At 36.0% G+C, this 18,223-nt stretch overlaps 1 long non-coding RNA gene across 1 annotated transcript in view; it reads left to right on the plus strand.

The window, feature by feature from the left end:
* Positions 1-14,833, plus strand: part of LOC118907074 (uncharacterized) — a 106,271-nt gene extending 91,438 nt beyond the window's left edge. The window contains exon 3 of the long non-coding RNA XR_008997277.1: positions 9,853-14,833. This is a non-coding gene — a long non-coding RNA (uncharacterized LOC118907074). The remainder of the gene's footprint in view (positions 1-9,852) is intronic.
* The last annotated feature ends 3,390 nt before the right edge of the window (positions 14,834-18,223 follow it).

Consider the following 18,223-nt stretch of genomic DNA (forward strand, 5'->3'; position numbering starts at 1 on the left):
TTTATGGTTTCATGACTTACATTCAGGTCTTTGAACCATTTCGAGTTTACTTTTGTGTATGGGGATAGACAGTAATCCAGTTTCATTCTCTTGCATGTGGCTGTCCAGTTTTGCCAACACCAGTTGTTGAAGAGGTTGTCATTTCACCATTGTATGTCCATGGCTCCTTTATCATATATTAATTGACCGTATATGCTTGGGTTTATATCAAGGCTCTCTAGTCTGTTCCATTGGTCTATGTGTCTGTTCTTACATCAGTACCAAATTGTCTTGATTACTGTGGCTTTGTAGTAGAGCTTGAAGTTGGGGAGCATAATCCCCCCAGCTGTATTCTTCCTTCTCAGGATCGCTTTGGCTACTTAGGGTCTTTTGTGGATCTATATGAATTTTAGAACTATTTGCTCTAGCTCATTGAAGAATGCTGTTGGTTGGTATTTTGATAGGAACTGAATTGAATCTGTAGATTGCTTTGGGCAGGATGGCCATTTTGACAATATTTATTCTTCCTATCCATAAGCACAGGATGTATTTCCAGTTATTGGTATCTTCTTTAATTTCTCTCATGAGTATCTTATAGTTTTTAGCGTATAGGTCTTTCATTTCCTTAGTTAGGTTTATTCCTAGGTATTTTATTCTTTTTGATGCAATTGTGAATGGAATTGTCCTGATTTATCTTTCTGCTAGTTCATCATTAGTGTATAGGAATGTAACAATCAATGTGGTTCTTAACTAACAGAATATTTAGGTTTATATCTCTTTTGGGCATTTAGGTCTTCTACTGCATGTTGTTATATAGAAGTTCTAGATTTGTAGTTGTAAGAATGTTTGAGTAAGTATAAAATCTAACACTTGTAGGCTACGAATGCAGGTTATTTCACTGTTAGGGTCTCGGTTTTCTCATCGTTAAATGATTATGATAGTACTGTATATTTTTATTTTTTATGTTGTCATAGGCTCACTTTAAGAATCATTATATAGCCATTTGTGAAATTGTAAAATCCAAAACATCATACCAGTATAGGTGTATATATGATTTTGCCATATATCCAGTGTCAGACAAATATTGCTCCCAGTTATTAGCAATCACTCATAAAATAGAATCTTGCATCTTTACTTTTTTATGCAATTAATGAGCCACTTTTATGCAGATACCTCCTCAGAATTTTGCCATACCTTGTAATCATGCATGATTTTTCCCACTTGACTGATAAGAAAAGTGACTGATGGGAAAAGTGAGATAGTGATTTTTCTAATACTAATCAATTCTCAAGATTTTGTGGTGCTTTAATCCAAATCTACTTTCTGCTTTAATCCAAATCTACTTATCATGCAATTTTAAAGAGAGTCATTGAGGGATAATATCTCTTCAGATGGTATTTGGGCAGATCCCTGAATGAAATAAGGCAGCAAGTCATACCAAGGTGTGGGCAAACAGAACTTCAGGATGAGGAAACAGCAAATGCCAAGGTCCTGAGTTAGGGAAGAATTGTTGTCTTTGAAGAATACCAAAAAGTCCAGCATCATTAAAGTCAAATGAATGAGAGAGAAAAAAATGGAAGGAGAAAAAGTCAAAGACATAGGTAGTTGTCTGACTAGGCAGTCCCTCAAGCCATGGTAAGGCTTGAATTATATTCTAAGAGCAGTGAAATGGCATTGAAGCTACATAGGGAAGCAATAAGGTTCCATTTATGTTTTTAGTATATCATTCTAGCTCCTCTGTGGGGCATGTAATTCTACAGGATAAAAGCAAAAGTAGAAACAATGTTGCAGAAGCAGGGTAGTTACATACACTGGAGACCTGAACTAGGGTGAAAGCGGTCAGATAATGAAGAATAATTAGATTTGGATGCATTTTTAGGGTAATGCCAACAGTTACATTCATTTGTTGAATGAAAGGATTGAAAGATGAAGAGTAATAAAAAAAGAATCTCAGCTTTTTGGCATGAGCAATGGCGATAGATCAGGGAGACTTAGGGAGAAGTGAGTTTGGAGGTAAAAATATCAGGAATTTGGGTTTGTATGTAACAAGTTTGAGGTGCTTAAACATACAAGTGGGGTGGTTGAATAGCCATATGAATAGAAGTGTTTTGAGTTCAGATAACAAAACAACAAAGAAAAACTCATATAACCCTTGCTATATGCCAGACATAGGTCTAAATGCTCTACACGCACCAGATCATTTGAAGGACTAATAATGCTTTGTCTCGGTTGTGTCTAGGATGCCTTCTGACTGCAGATATCAGAATACCTGAGATAGTTTAAGTAAACAAGCTATCTGTTGACTTCATATAACAATATATCTTTAAGTAATTGGTTCCAGGTAGGAATATCTTTGATGATCAAGTATCTACTAATTTTCTATTCTGCCATGCTAAGCATGTCAACCTTTTTTCTTTAAATGTGTTGCCTGATGGCTGCATCAGCTTCAAGATGCAAGAGCTTACACATTTGCACTGGAGATAGGATGAATGCACCAAGCCAATTAAGTAGGGGGCTTTTCTTTATCAGAGAAGGAAATCTTCCCTAAGGGAGCTCTGATCGGATGGATGGCCCCTTATTTCTTATTGGAATGGTATTTTTTCAGAGAAGTTAATGAAAGAAATTACCTCTTTTCTTTTTCCTCCCCCTGCTTTTAATCAGGGATTTGCAGTTGATGTCTTATGGGAGGCATCTAAGAGGGAAAATTATGCATGGGGTTAAAACATCAAGAATTGAAAACACTCAAAAAAAATAAAAGATGACAATTACAGTCTCTTACCAAATCTTATGGGGTATATGTATTTATGATTGGTGTATGCATGTGTATAGATATGCATGTTTGTATGTGTTTATGATTATCACTTAGATACTAATTTTAATGAAATGCCACAAATTCTGGAAACTTGAAATTAGAATAAACCATAAGCAGTGGTTTGAGATTCTTGTCACACAATTGATCTTTGCCAACTTCCCTGTTACAGGAGAATATTAAAAGCTGAAAAATCTGTGGATAACTACTAAATTTGAAGGGACCTAGAATAAGTTTTGTAAGAGATGTATGGAACTGGAATACTAGGAGAATTTTTGTTTCCCAGAGATAATCATTGTTAGTTGTAATTTGTTTTAATTTCATGCCTCTCTTGCCTTCTAAATTAAGCATTTTAAAAATTAAAAATTGATTCTGTAAAACTTATCACCATACCGTAAATGTGACCCTTTTGCCTTAGCTGCTTTTGTATCCAGAGAGGGAAATAGCTAAGTTAATGAGGAAGCTTAAGGAGGAGGGAAACCTTCAAAGAAAAGTAATGAGGAGCAGTTCCCTTTGGACATGTTCCTAATATTTAACACAGGAAACCTTCAGTGTCTTTTAAGATTCACAGAAATTACCATGATACAGGCAATGTTTCTGAGTAACTCATCAATGATATTAGGCCTTGTATGGAACTTTCACATAGTAGGCAGAATGTAGGTTACTGAGTTTTATTTCATCAGCATGGTATATAGCAAATTGATAATTTATTATTTATGTTGCCATTTTAAGCATGCCATTCTTGACATGATATTCTAGTCTGCTAACCTTGCCAGAATCTAATACAGAAATAACTGATCAAAGTCATACATTAGCAGAACAAGAACAAAACATCATCTTCTGACCCCAAGGTAGGCACTGAGTTTGTAAAAGCCAGCTAATGACTTTTGCCTGCTCATTATTTATCTGAAAATGAGGTCATTTTGAAGAATGATATGGAGGATAAAGAGGCTGTAAAAGAAGGGTGCTCATTATCTTGGTATTTAAGATTACATACCAAATAGCTATTAGATACTGAAAGTGGCAGTCTCTAGGACTCTGCTCTGGAAAAGGATAGATTAACTTTAATAAATAAACTGAACAAAAGTTATTAATTATCTTTTAGGAGCAAAGGTTAGACCCTCTTTAGTACTTTCTGGAACCTCCAGGGTTGTCTTGCTCTTCTGTGTCCTGAGAGAAGGCAGCTCTCTTTAAGAAACTTTACAAAGGACTAGTTGTTGATTATGCCTTCTGCTTAGAAATACCATCTTTGCTACTTCAGTGGGAAAAATACAACTCACCTTCAAAGACTAGTATCAATATCACCTATTATATGTGCTTTTCCCTCCAAGTAGAACTATTGCTTCTTTCTCAATACTGTCATTTTAGCTGTCTGTGTACATGGAAATTGTCCTGGAAGACAGGCAAACTGTGTGTTTACCAGCGACCTACTTGGTGGTTCTTGTTCCATTTTTTTCAAGGCATCCCATTAGACTGTCAGAAACTGCATGGCTTCTCAGCCTCTAACATGAAGCTTTCAAATAAACAAACCCCTGAAGAGAAAAAAAAAAAAAAGGCATGCTGAATGTTGCATCCACCTTTCTGTGCATCTCTCCTCTCTGAGATGTTAACCTGTCGAATCAGATGACTTTGGAGGGTACTGGTAATACCTTCAAGTAGATCCTTTTAAATATCATTCCAGTGTTTTCTAGCTGTCCTCAGAAGAATGGTTGATCTGCAATAATCTAGGGTACCAGCACCAGGAACAGAAGTTATGGCTTTTAGGTTTTATGGTAGAAAAGCAAAGCAAAAAACAGTGATATATATAAATTTCTTCTTCCTATCAACTTTCTCGAGTTAAAAAATACATACAAGAAACCACATTCATTTAAAATGTAAAATTGATGAGTATTGACAGCTGTGTACACCCATAAAATCACCATCACAGTCAAGATACATACCCTTCTCCTCAACCTGAAAGAGCCTGACTCTACCCCTGCAGTCAGTTTTTCCCTCCACCCCCCAGCTGCAAGCAACCACTTAGCCGATTTTTGTCACCATAGCTTAGTTTTCATTTATAAAAAGGGACTCATATCATACTGCCATCTTTTGTGCCTAGCATTTCTCTCAGCAAAATTATTTTGATATTCACCTATATTGTTGGGTTTATCTTTAGTTTATTCCTCCCTGTTGTTAAGTATATTCCACCGAGTAGGTAACATTTACTTTTTAATTTTTTGGTTGACCTGAGGATGAATATTTCGGTTATTTCCTTTCTCGAGTATTGCAAATTAAAATATTATGAGCACTTATGTTTACATCTTTGGATGTACATCTGGTTGTATTGCCTTGTGTAAGTATCTGGGAGTGAAATGGCTGAGTCATATGGCCAGCATAGTACTAACTTTATGACAAATTATTTGTCAGTTTTTATCATTTTACATTCCCACCAGCAGTTTATGAGACTGTAAGTTGCTTCACATTACAACCAACATTTGCTCTTGTTGGTCTTTTCAATTTTATCTGTTTTTATGGGTAACTCATTGTGTTTTAGTTTGCATTTTTTTCAAACTGATACCAAATTGTTCCAGTGCCATTTTTTGAAAATACATCTTTTCCCCCATTGAATTGGCTTGACATCTTTGTTGAAAATTATTTCACCATATATGTTTAGGTCTATTTCTGGATACTCTATTATGTTTCATTGATGTATATACATCTATCCTTAGGCCAATACTATGTTGTTTTGATTATTACAGTGTTACCGTAATTTTCAAAGTCTTTAGTATTAAGTCTTCTACACTTTCTTTTATTTAACATTGCTTTTATTATTCTAGGTCATTTGCATGTCTATACATTTTAAAATCAACTTGTCAATTTCTATAAAAGAACTTTCTAGACTTTTTTTGATAGTGTATTGAATTTATAGATCACTTTGGAGAGATTTTACATCTTAATATTGATTTTTCTAGTCCATGAATGTATAGAATCTCTCCATTTATTTAGGATTTTGATTTTTCTCATTCTCTGTAATATAGAGTATAATGGTCTTGCACAAATCTTAAGTTTCCTTTACTCATTTTATGATTTGGGGTGAATGAAAATTGGATTTTTTTTTAATTTCATTTTTCATGTGTTTGCTGCAGGTATGTAAAATGAAGTTGATTTTCTATATTAACCTTATACATTAAGGAAATTAAGAGAAAAATCATTATTTTTGTATTGAACCATGTATTTATTTATATTAATCTTTCGTATTGCCAAAGATTTTTTTCCTCTGATATCAATTCTCTTATAGCCCAAAGAATTTTTCATTTTTTTATACTTTTACTTTCACTGAAAAAGCTCTAGTTTTTAAACTCTATTCTATTTTTACTTAATAAAGAATTAATACTTCACAATTAGTTTTTTCTTTATGAACTTTAAATATGTTGCCTGTCCTTAATGGTTTATGATGTTATATCCACCATAATTTAAATCAGTTCACCTGTATGTGAAGTGTTTTTATTCCTGGATACTTTCAAGATGTTCCCCATATCTTCAGCTTTCAGCAGTTTGACTATGATGATGTACTTAGGTATGAGTCTTTTATTTTGTTTGGGGCTTGCTGATCTTTTTGAATCTAAAAATATATGTCCTTCAACAGATTTGGGACATTTTAGGTAACTATTTCTTCAAAAAATTTCTGCCCCAAACTAGCTCCTTTCTTTCTGGGACTCTAATTACCTATGTGTTAGCCCTTTTGAAATTACCCACGGGTCTCTGAGGCCCCGTTTATATTTTTCTACAATCTTTTTTCTCTCTTCTACAAATGGGATGATGTCTGTTGGGTCTATATTCAGTTTCATTTAGGTTCTTTTGTTATCTCCATTTTGCTACTTAGTATTTTCCAAGAAATTTATATTTCAGATCTGTTATTTTTCAATTCTAATATTTTTGCTTTGTTCCTTTTTATATTTTTCTGTTTTGATGCTGAGACTTATCTTTTATTTCGTGCAAGTGTATTTTTCTTTATCTCAGTGAGCATAGTTACAATAACTGTATTAAGAGTTCATGTCTGATAATTAACAAAATTTGGTCATTTTAGGGTCGACATCTGATTTTCTTTTTCAAAATGGGTCATTGTTTCTGGTTCTTTGTATATGAAATGATTTTGGATTGGATTTAGGACATTACAAGTGCATATAAATTTTGCTATAGTGTTTTAAATAGTGTTGGTGTTTTGTTTAGCAGAAAATTAACATAGACTCAAAGTCAGTAGTTCCAGTGGCTCAGATTATAGTTTAGCTCTTTAAAACTTTAAATCCTAATTGCTTTCAGTTTGCCCATACATGAATACAAATGTCAGAAATTCAGGTTTTAGTAATTCGTCTTCACTGGACTTTTACTCTCCAGAAATCCTAGGGTTTTTAGGTTCTCTCTCTGTATTCAGCTGCCAAAAAGATGCTGTTTGTTTGGTTTTTCCTATCGTGTTTTGGCTACCCCATGCCCAGTATTGCTGCTGTGATTGCTTTCTGTGTAGAGCAGCTAAAAAAGAATGTTCCCACTGGTCACATGCTTCAAGTTTCAATTCCCTTTCAAAAGATGCTTGTTCAGCTTCCATCTCCAGTGCCCTCAGGTAGTTGGTTTTTGAGGGCTAATCAGTCTTATTGGTCAGAAGATCAATTTATTGGAAGCTTACTCCTCTACGCTGGAAGCAGAATTCTGCTATACAATTCATGATAAAGTCACAAGAGCTCCATTTTATACACATTTTCAGCTTTTTTGCAATCAAACATCCTTTATAAACTGTTATTCCAATAAAATAATGAAGTTGGGAAAATTATTTTCTCTGAGATATTTTATGTGCATGCAAATTGTACCATAGTTAAAGTATTTCCGGCTCTCCCTTTCCTCTGAACCATCACCTATGGGAAGATTATCAACATCAGTCTTAGCCAATGACACATGGGAAGAAATTGTTTGGAGGACTGTCCAACAAAAAATTAGAGATATTTCTAGCTCTACTGCTTTTCTTGCTGCAATAGAACAATTATATTCCACCCTGAATTGCACATGAACATGAGTGTGAAGTAAATCTTTGTTACTGTAAGCCTAAGATTTTGGAGTCATCTGTTACCATAACCTAAAGGCCTAAGTTAACTGATACAGACAACGTGCATAATGTTGCCTATAACAGATAGCATATATGAATATAAGACTGAAAAAAAGAAAATGAACATAAAGTTCCTCATTGTATATATTAATAACACAATTCTCAGTAATAACAAAAAACACTGGTTTTACTAAGTAAGTTCATGTTTCTTCAGATGAAGAGGCATAAAGTAGTGGGCAAAACTCTTAAGCATGAGACAAGCCGAATTTGGTCCCTTGTTTAGGCACTAACTCACGGTATTACCCTTAAAAGACACCTGTTTACTTTTTGATGTCCCCATTTGTATAATATTGCTACTTGCATAACCTCTGAGGATCTGCTAGCTCTAAAAAATTTAAGATCTGATGGCTAGTAGCAAACAAAGCTCACAGTCACCACTGCAGAGTGTCTCTGCAGTGGGCTACTCAGAATAGTGAGTACTATGAAGGCTCTGCCACAGCAGAAGAGCATTGTCTATGAAAAAAATAATCTGGCATTCTAACTGCCATACAAAGACATTCATTTCTACTTAAAAATGCTGTGATACTCTTGTTCTTTTCCTCTGCCACAAGGATTGTGACTATTTGTGATGTGAAACAGTTATTAGTTTCAAAATATATACACGCATACAAGGATTAGAAAACTGCTCAGTATACCCAAGGAGGTCGTGTTCTTCTAGACAAAGCTGATCCGAGGCAAACACTGAAGTGATTTTTCCCTACAGACTGTTTCCTGGAATGAAAACTCCTACAGATTAGAGACAAGCAAAGCCATAGAAGATCGTCAGCCTACATATAACATGAATAAGAAAGCTTATTATTATAAACCACTGAGGTTTTGGTGCTGTTTGTTACACAACAGAGCTAACAGTTATACAAAAAGTGGTACCAGAAATGGGTGCTGCCTTAACAAAATATCCCAAGCTATGTTATTAGGAATGTGTAGCTGGCCAGTGATGAAACTTTTTTTGGTAGATGGAAAAAAAAGGTCAATAGATATCAACAGTGGTAAACACTGGGTACATTGAAGGTATTGAGAAGTTGGAAGGCTAACCGTGTGCCTAAAAACTTGTGGATTTAAGGGAATAAATTTTGTGGTACAAAATTTCACTACAGTTTTTGTTCATTAGCTGCACTAGGCAAGTAATATGAGACAAGTACTACTATATGTGCTTAGAAAGAATTGACCCATTTCTAAGCAGGGACATGAAGAAAAAAAAAAGAATGCAGAAATTCTCAGTCTTACAGGGCTGAATTTGCAACTCTTGCTCATGTCCAATATAGGTAAAGGAACCAGAGAAATTATTCAAAGAATCAGACTCAATCTTAAGGCACAATCAAATCAAGGATATGGCCATGATTCCCTTTGCTATGATATACCTACAGATTAATAAGGGCCCCAACATATACTTTTAGTTAGACATAAGACTCAAATAGAAAACTTAAAAGGTATCTCAAAGAAATCTCTGGTGTACAGAGATACAGTCCTGGAGAAGTATTGTGGGTGTGGATGATAGCACAAGTAGGTGACTAAAATCAAACATGAATTAAAAGTTATTGGGATGATTTGTGATGTGAAACAATCATCAGTTTTCAAAATCTCTATATGGATATAGTAGCCTGAGAAAACTGCTCAGTTTCCAAGGACGTCATGTTATTCATGGTTTTCTTCAAATTTAGACCAGGAGGATAATGGAAAACAAAGGAACTGTCAAGGGCAGAATAAGGACTCGTGGAGAATAATGAACTGTGGAGTCAGTTATAGAAAGTGAGATAAGGACCCAATCAAGTCACATTATCAATCTTCAGGGTAATGCATTTAATATTTGCCTGATGGAATTTAAGAATTTCTGAAGCCCTGTGGCTTTTGGGTGCTTTCTCTTCTCCCCTTTGCAAAATGGGGTGTGTATTAGTGTGTGCCAGATTAGAAAATTTACCTTTTTAATTTGCAGGTCTCAAGACCAAGGGGAGCTATATCTGGATCTGACTTAAAGACTGTCATGAGATCCTGAACTTTAAGGCTGAGAACATGATGGGATGAGATTTTAAGGTATCTTCTTTGGGGAAATACATAGAATATTTTGAGTGCAGAAATATTTGTGATCAAGAGTGAAGTCTTTGATCAATCACATTATTTTTCACCCTCATTAACTGCTCTGGAGAGAAGCGGATTATACTTGCTTACCAATTACTGTGTTAATTTCCAATACCTCCTGTGGGAGAAGTTTATATTCCCAACACACTGAGATTTAGTTAATTGTTTATGAGCAAATATGATGTACTGTATTACCTGTATTACCTAATCAGAGGCTCTTAGAGGCATCCCAGGTTCCTGCCCTTCGTTTTGCTGTTTGGTCTCCTGTCATGGGGATATACATGGCCCACTTGAGAGAGAAATCTTCAGCCTGGATCCCAGGATAAGAAAACCTGGAGGGGATAGATGAAGTATATCCACAGACTGAGCAAAGCCACAGATGAACCACAGCCCACATGCCAGTGGAAAGATAAATAAACATTTGGTTTTGTAAAAGCTATAAAAAGAAAATGCTACCACCAGAAAACCACTGCATCACCCCTTGTATTTCAATAGAAAGCAAGATTCTTTTAAAGGAAGGGAGTTTGTCCTATTTGAAAAATACATGCACATACTTATAATTGGTAATACAATTCAGGATACATGTCAGGTTAGATTCTCTGTAGAAGTAGAAAACAGGATTCTACCTGTCAATCTTATATTCAGTACTGCAAGAAAAACTTTTGGTAAATTAGTCTCCCTGGGCTTCAAAGTCTTCATCTATCGAACAGAAATATATACCCTGTCCTATGATCTTTGAGGATTTTTTGAAAATCCAAAAATGTAAGAAGTGTCAAAGACTTTAAGACTTTTTCTAAGACTTAAATTAATATGAAGATCTTGTTGTATGAAATTGAAAATATACACTCTTAAATAACACTGGTACAAGGAAAGGCTATTCTGTCTTTGAAAATGAAACCATTTTCAGTTAATGTAGACAATGTGTTTGTTGCACACATGTTCAAATATACAATTTCTACAAGATGATCACAGAGAAAAACATGTATTTGCATAAATAAAACCCTGAGTTTCTGTGCACTCATTAGCACAGGCTTTCAAGAGAGAACAATTAAATGTAAGCAATAAATCTGTGGAAATTGAGCATCTTTAAATATAGTAGAAATTGCTATTCTTGTAAAGATTGTTTGCTAAAATTGTTCAGTGATTCTGGAGACCAAAATTGTAGTTTTCATCATTTTCTGAATATGAGTTTTTCTTCTTTGGAGAAAAAATATTGTAATAGAGGTAAATAAATTATTCTTAAATCCTTTACCAATAACACTTTATAAGCAATTACAATGAAGAGGGACTATTTTACTGAAGTCTTCATTATATTACATCATGTACTCATTGGAAGTGATGAGAAGTGAATCTTAGTATGTACTGAATACTGAGCCGATGCAGGCATTTACATGCATTGGCATTGAGGTTTTGAAGGCAGGTGTACAAATCTGGACGCAGTATATTGGCCTACTATATATTTTTGTGATGAGAAAATAGGAGCTATGGTGGTGTTTTTCTAATCAGGTAATAATTTCCTTCACTGTAAGTTATTAGTACAACTCATTTAAACCGTGTTTATCAAATGACTGGTATGTCAGGTGTTCTGCTAGCTGCTGGGGTATGTTGAAGGATTCAATTCTTGTCAAGGAAAAAATTACCATTCCTCCGTGGACCTTAAACTCTCATGGTGGATGACAGATATTAATTTTAAAATTCACATTAATGCATGTGATTAGATATGCAATAAGGCAATGAAGAAGTACAAGATGCTTTGGAAACATATAACAGAGTATCTGGTCTGATATATGGATGAACTTGAGATTTTTTCCTGAAGCAATGATATGTGAAATGAGACTTGAAAGATGTATAGAAGTTGAGCTTGTAAAGACTGGAGGAAAGAAATGAACTTCTCAACAGAAACAATAGCACAGGTGGAAAGTTGGAGATGGTAAAGGACTCGGTGTCTGCAGAAGAGTGAATGTGTCTGTAGGATCGCTGGTGAGGGTGGAACAGGAAACAAGAAGAGTAGGTTGAAATGAGGGTGGAGAGTTAGTCAGGGGCTAGCTCTTGCAGGGCCTTTAGGTGAGGCAGAGAATTTAGATTGCATTGTATTTCATTTCCAACTGCAATGAGGAACAGGTATTAAACTTGGGAAATATTTCAGACAAAGAAAATCATCTGTGCAAAGTCCCAAGGGTGTGACAAAGCATGATCTGGATGTGCAGCCTCCCAATGCATGAAACTGGAGGGAGAGGAGTTATATGGGCAAAGATGACTGCAGGTGCAAAGCCCACATCATGTAGGGCTTTGAATCCATTTTAGGGAGGTCCAGGCTTTAATCATAGACAATGGGAAGACTATGGAGAATTCGAGCATGTTCTGTCATGCTAATGGCCTCATCTTTCATTCATTTAATGTCACTTGTTGCAGTGTGGACTGTGCATGATAGGAAGAAGAAAGCTGAGGGAAGGAGGCTAAACAAGTTGGTAGAATGATCTAAGAATCTAGACACCATTTTAAAAAGGCATCATAGTTATTGAGCATTGTTACTTGAAGTATAGAAACACTTGGGGGTAGATAACCTTCTAATAGGTATAGAGGCTTTATTAAAATATTATATTTGAACTTATTTCAAATATATTTGAAGGTATCTCATATTTGCTTTGAAGGCAAATCTAGAGTTAATGAGAAGTCTAATTCAAATTATGTATTTTTAACTTTTAAGAAGGCACTCTTGTTCACTGATTAATTCCATTGTACCTGTCAAAACAATTCTATGCTCCTAATGTCTTCCTTAAACTTGTAGGAGCTGTTGGACTTCTGGTATCTTCTAATCTCAGCACATTATGAATTTATTTCTTTTTGCATTTTGTTGCTGTCATATTACTGGGTTTCTGAATCTAAAGGAACAAGTTAATTTCTGCATTAAAATGTTGCTGCATTGGGCCATCAGAACTTTAGTTAGTATCATACCTAAATTACTTGATTTCCAAATATTTTTTAATATCGTGTAAATCACAGTTTGGCTTTTTATTAAAAAGGAAATTATTATAAGAAGTGACCTACAAAATGCTAGAGCAGAAAATAACTCAGAAGATATCAAGTCCATAAAATCTAAATGAAAATTTGAGGGAGAGGAATGAAAATAAGTTATTCAAGAAAACAGATGTGATTAGCACATTGAGCAACCTTTTAATCCAACTTCTCCACCTTCTATCACATTGCAGAGATTGAAATCAATTTTAAAAGTATTGGCTTGTCCTTGATTAGGTAAGTTCATTAATAATAAGTATAGGATACTAGATCTCAGTTTTTTTCTTTTTTACCTAATTTCATGAGTTTCTTGAAATTATTTTCTAGACCTCAGAATCTATATTCCCAATTCAGAAAGGATGATTTTGAAATAGTAATATTCAGGCAACATTATCGTGGGACGAATGAACTAACCATCTGGCTCAGAGAACGTCCCAGGTTGGTAGTAGGGGTGGGTAAAATGTGGGGGTGGGTTCTCCTTTACTTTTTAGTATGGAAGAGAACCATTTTTTTTGCAAATATTTGTATAAGCTACAAACAGTTATTCACTCCCTAAGCAAATAAAGCAGTAAGTTTCAGCTGAGGGGTGAGGAAGGAAGCAAGAGGGTATGAGGACCACAGGAGTGTAGCACTGGAGAAGCTCCCTCTGCACAAGGATAAGCTGAAAAGTGTGACATTTCCCACCTCCTGTTGTCTATGTTTCTTCAATATTGGAACAAGCCATAAATCTACACACACACACACACACACACACATATTTAAATGGACTTTGTAGCTGGTCCATTCACACATCTTTTGACTCTAGTCCTGATTTCTTTTTCATTACCAAGGAGCAGACTGCTACCCTAGCAACCCAAGTGTCAGATCTCACATGCAAACACCTGCAGTCTTCAAGGAGATCACACATTCCTTGTAGATAATAATGTGATCAGAAAAGACGATTTCTCCAAGTATGTTTTTAAGGGAAGTATACACTTGAGGGGGCAGAATAAAACAACCAAAGGTTGTAGGTAAGGAAAACTTAACCTTTATGAGTTAATTGGGAGTTAATATATGTTTATTTGCCGAGTTTTTATTGCACAACTTGCTTGTATAAATATGTGCCTACATATATACATATGTCCCAATTCTTATACAAACAGTAGCATATTATGCAAATTTTCTCCACCGTTCTTTCTTCACTTCTCAAGATATCCTAGAGATCATGTCATAGAAGCATATAAAAACATCCTTTATTACCTTTTAAAACTGGAATGCATGATTTTTTAAAGGTTTCCTTCAAGCTCTGGGATTTTATTTAGGATCATGGAAAAAAACTGCCTCTATTATTGTTTGTGCTGTATCTGTTCCCTCTAAGCTTGTTTTTACAGTTAACCGCTTTATTCAGCAGTTTCTTGCAAAGAACACATAAGAAAAAAAAAATAGGAAGTGGGAGGCCTGGCTCCTGAAATCTCTACATTTCCCTCTTTTGTCATCAGGACATAATGCTCTGGAGAATGTTTTTGTTTTTATTTTAGCCAATTATTTAAAGGTCAAAATATCTGTCTTGTCCTCTGTTGCACAAATCTCAGTTCAGTTTCTCAGTCTTTGCTTCGCTGAGCTGTGAGTCCCATGCATGTGCTGTCCCGGAGTCAGACCGAGAACAGGGCGGCAGCAGGGTTTGATACCCAGGATGGGGTCTCCCCTTTTCTAGGTCTGGGGAAAATCCAGTCACCTCTGGGATGTCCCTTTCATTCTCTTGCCCACAGGTGCTCCTTTTCCTGGTTTCCCTGACTAGGAAGTTGTCAAGATTCTGTCTTGAGTTTTGCTCCGGTGCCACCAAATGGCTCTATGCCTAGGACTGAAACTCCGGGCAGAGCCATGAGAGGGAAACAGGAAACTGCTCCTGATGCTGCCACTTCTTCACATTTTGTCCTGATTCTATAGTCAGCCTGTTTTTGTTAATTTTTTCCACATCTTTAAGTAGTTGATTTTGTATTTATTCCAGAGTTTTTAGCTGTATTTGGCATGAGAGGTGGGCTGTAGGGCGCTTACTCTGCCATGGTGGAACTAGAACCCCTAGAAGTTTAAATTCCTTGACTGAGACAGTTTCATAAACAGAAGTGACTGGAAGACTTTTAAAAAGTTTTCTCAATATAACCAGAATTATCACAGAATAATGAAGTGCAATCACAGAATGATCATAGGAAACTTGATGAGGGGGAAATATTAGCCCCCTATGTATTTTAGAAATTGTGTACTTAAATTATAGAAATTAATAATCTAATATTAGAAGTTATTTATGTAAAATATATATGAAACCATAGTATAAAAACCATAGACAACATACCCACCTCAATATTGTTTGCTCAGATGAACCTGGTTATATTAGTATATACTAATCAGAAAACAGATGTGATGATTAATAGCATATTAAATATAAAGGGACTGAAAATAAAACACCTAGTCAGGTCACAAAGACCCCTCATATTGAAAGTCAAGGAGCTGGTGCTTTGATTTGCAAGCAATGATCTGCAATTAAGCAGCTGCTCACAAAGGGCAGAGCTGTGTAAGCTGCTTAGGGGGAGCAGTAGCAACATTTTACTTAATGCTGTTGAGTCACTCTCCTGAGTAATGCTGACTAGTCCAGCAAATGCTAATGGAAAAAACGTTACTGAGAATAAGAGTGAGGAGAAGAGCTTTTAACACACATATATGTGGTAAAACTATGTAAAAATCGTACAGGAGAGTAATAAGGTAAAAAACAACCTGATAAGTGCACAATTTAGTATTGTGATTGCACTCATGGGTGAGGAAGGATAATGGGATCAGGAAGGGCACACAGGAAATTCAAAGGCAGTTTTTTTTTCTTTGATGTGTACCAGTTTTCATTGTATTGTCATTCTTCATATCTCAGGTATATTGTTTAAATATTATTTTGTACCTATGAATATTTAATAAGAAATTATTTAAAATAAAATGGGCTTAAGAGGTGAAAAGGAATATCACAGAAGAGAAAATAAATGAACAATAAATATAAAGGAAATATATTTAATCTCATTGGTAATTGAGGAAATGCAAAGTAAAACCTTACAAAACCATTTAAATCAGTAATAGTAACAAAAATTGAGTAGCTGGGATTTATCTTGAATTTTAAGAATGTAATACAACAGGAATAATCACCCTCTGTAGATGGGAATGTAAATAGATACAAATGCCTTAGATGGTAATTTTGTAGTATATTTAATGTGTGCCAAATGTTGCCACAAGGATTTCCTCTTGCGTATCTAGAGACAAGGAGACCTGGACAGCAATGCTCATAAGGACATTGTTTGGAACAAATGAAATACTTGACATAACCCAATGGTTTATTATCATCAGAATAGATATCACTCTAATGTATTTATGCAGTGGAACACAAAACAGAAAATATTAATGAACTATATCTATAGATATGACAATTGAAAAATCTTAACATGAAAAATCTTAAATGTTTGAACAAAAGAAGCAAGTCATGTAGATACACATCCAGGGATGATCCCACAAATTTAAATTTCAAAAAGAGGTAAAACTATAAACACACTCATAGTCTTAGGGATATAACTATAGATGTAAAGCTATAAAGAAGGCCAAGTAAATAATTAACAAAAATTTCAAAATTCTGATTGACTTTGGGTGGGAAGCAAGGGGATGTAATCAAAAAAGCTTCATAGGGTAGTTGAATTAAAGATGGCAGTGTGAGAGGAGAGACAGAGGCTTCCTCCTAAAACAGGATACAATTAGAAAATTTAATTGGAGCAATTAATCCTGAGAGAGCAACAGGAAAGAGGACAGCATCAGACTGCACACACCTGGAGAAAAGAGCAGACCTCAGCGAACGGGGTAACATACCAGAGCTGTGTCTCCATGGGACCCGAGCCCCTGCCCCACCCCAGCTCACCAGCGGGAGGAAGAAAAACAGAGCAGGGAGGGAGTGGAAGGCTTGGGACTGCTGAATACCTAGCTCCGGAGATCTGCTCTGGGAGCACAAACCTACATTTCATGGTGCTTTCATGAGACTCGCATGACTACTGGGTTGGAAAGTTAATACAGGCAGAGTTCCTGGGGAGACTGGGATTCCAGCTGCTTGTGGAAAGCAGGGATCCATATCTGGCTGCTCTGGGACAAAAAGTTATACCCGTGTGACTGGCCCACTGGCTCAGGCAGTGGAGACAGGCACAGCAGCCAGGAGGCGGAGACCAGCTCTTTCCTCCCCCCAGGCACCAGTACCGTTCCCCTGCGACCCCCGACATTGCTTCAGGGGCTCAGCAGCTCCAGAATAGAGCTTCTGGACTCTAGAGGGCGCCATATACAAATATGAAACGCCAAAGGAACCTTGTCCAGAGTAAAATTGTTAATACTACTCCCGAGAAAGATTTAAATGATATGGACCTCGTGACTCTTCCTGAAAGGGAATTCTAAATAAAAATAATCAACATCCTAATGGAGGTAAGGAAAGACATCCAAGAACTCAGGAATGAATTCAGGTCAGAGATCCAATCGTTAACGAACACAATGGAGGGTAATAAAAGCAGGTTGGATATGGTGGAGGAGACAATAAATGAAATAGAAACTAGAGAAGAGGAATACAAAGAAGCTGAGACACAGAGAGAAAAAGGGTCTCTAAAAATGAAAGAATATTGAGAGAACTGTGTGACCAATACAAGTGAAACAATATTCGCATTATAGGGATACCAGAAGAAGAAGAGAGAGAGAAAGGGATAGAAAGTGTCTTCGAGGAGGTAGTTGCTGAAAACTTACCCAATCTGGGGAAGGACATAGTCTCTCAGGCCATGGAGATCCACAGATCCCCCAACACAAGGGACCCAAGGATGACAACAGCAAGACACATAGTAATTAAAATGGGAAATATCAAGGACAAGGACAGACTGTTAAAAGCAGCCAGAGGCAGAAATAAGATCACATACAAAGGAAAGCCCATCAGACTGACATCAGACTTCTCAGCAGAAACCTTACAGGCCAGAAGGGAGTGGTATGATGTATTTAATGCCTTGAAGCACAAGGGCCTGGAACCAAGATTACTTTATCTAGCAAGATTATCATTTAAATTTGAAGGAGGGATTAAACAATTTCCAGATAAGCAAAAGCTGAGAGACTTTACCTCCCACAAACCATCTCTGCAGTCTATTTTGGAGGGACTGCTATAGATGGAAGTGTTCCTAGGGTTGGATAGC

Source organism: Manis pentadactyla, chromosome 1 (assembly GCF_030020395.1).
Source record: "Manis pentadactyla isolate mManPen7 chromosome 1, mManPen7.hap1, whole genome shotgun sequence".
Taxonomy (NCBI): domain Eukaryota; kingdom Metazoa; phylum Chordata; class Mammalia; order Pholidota; family Manidae; genus Manis; species Manis pentadactyla.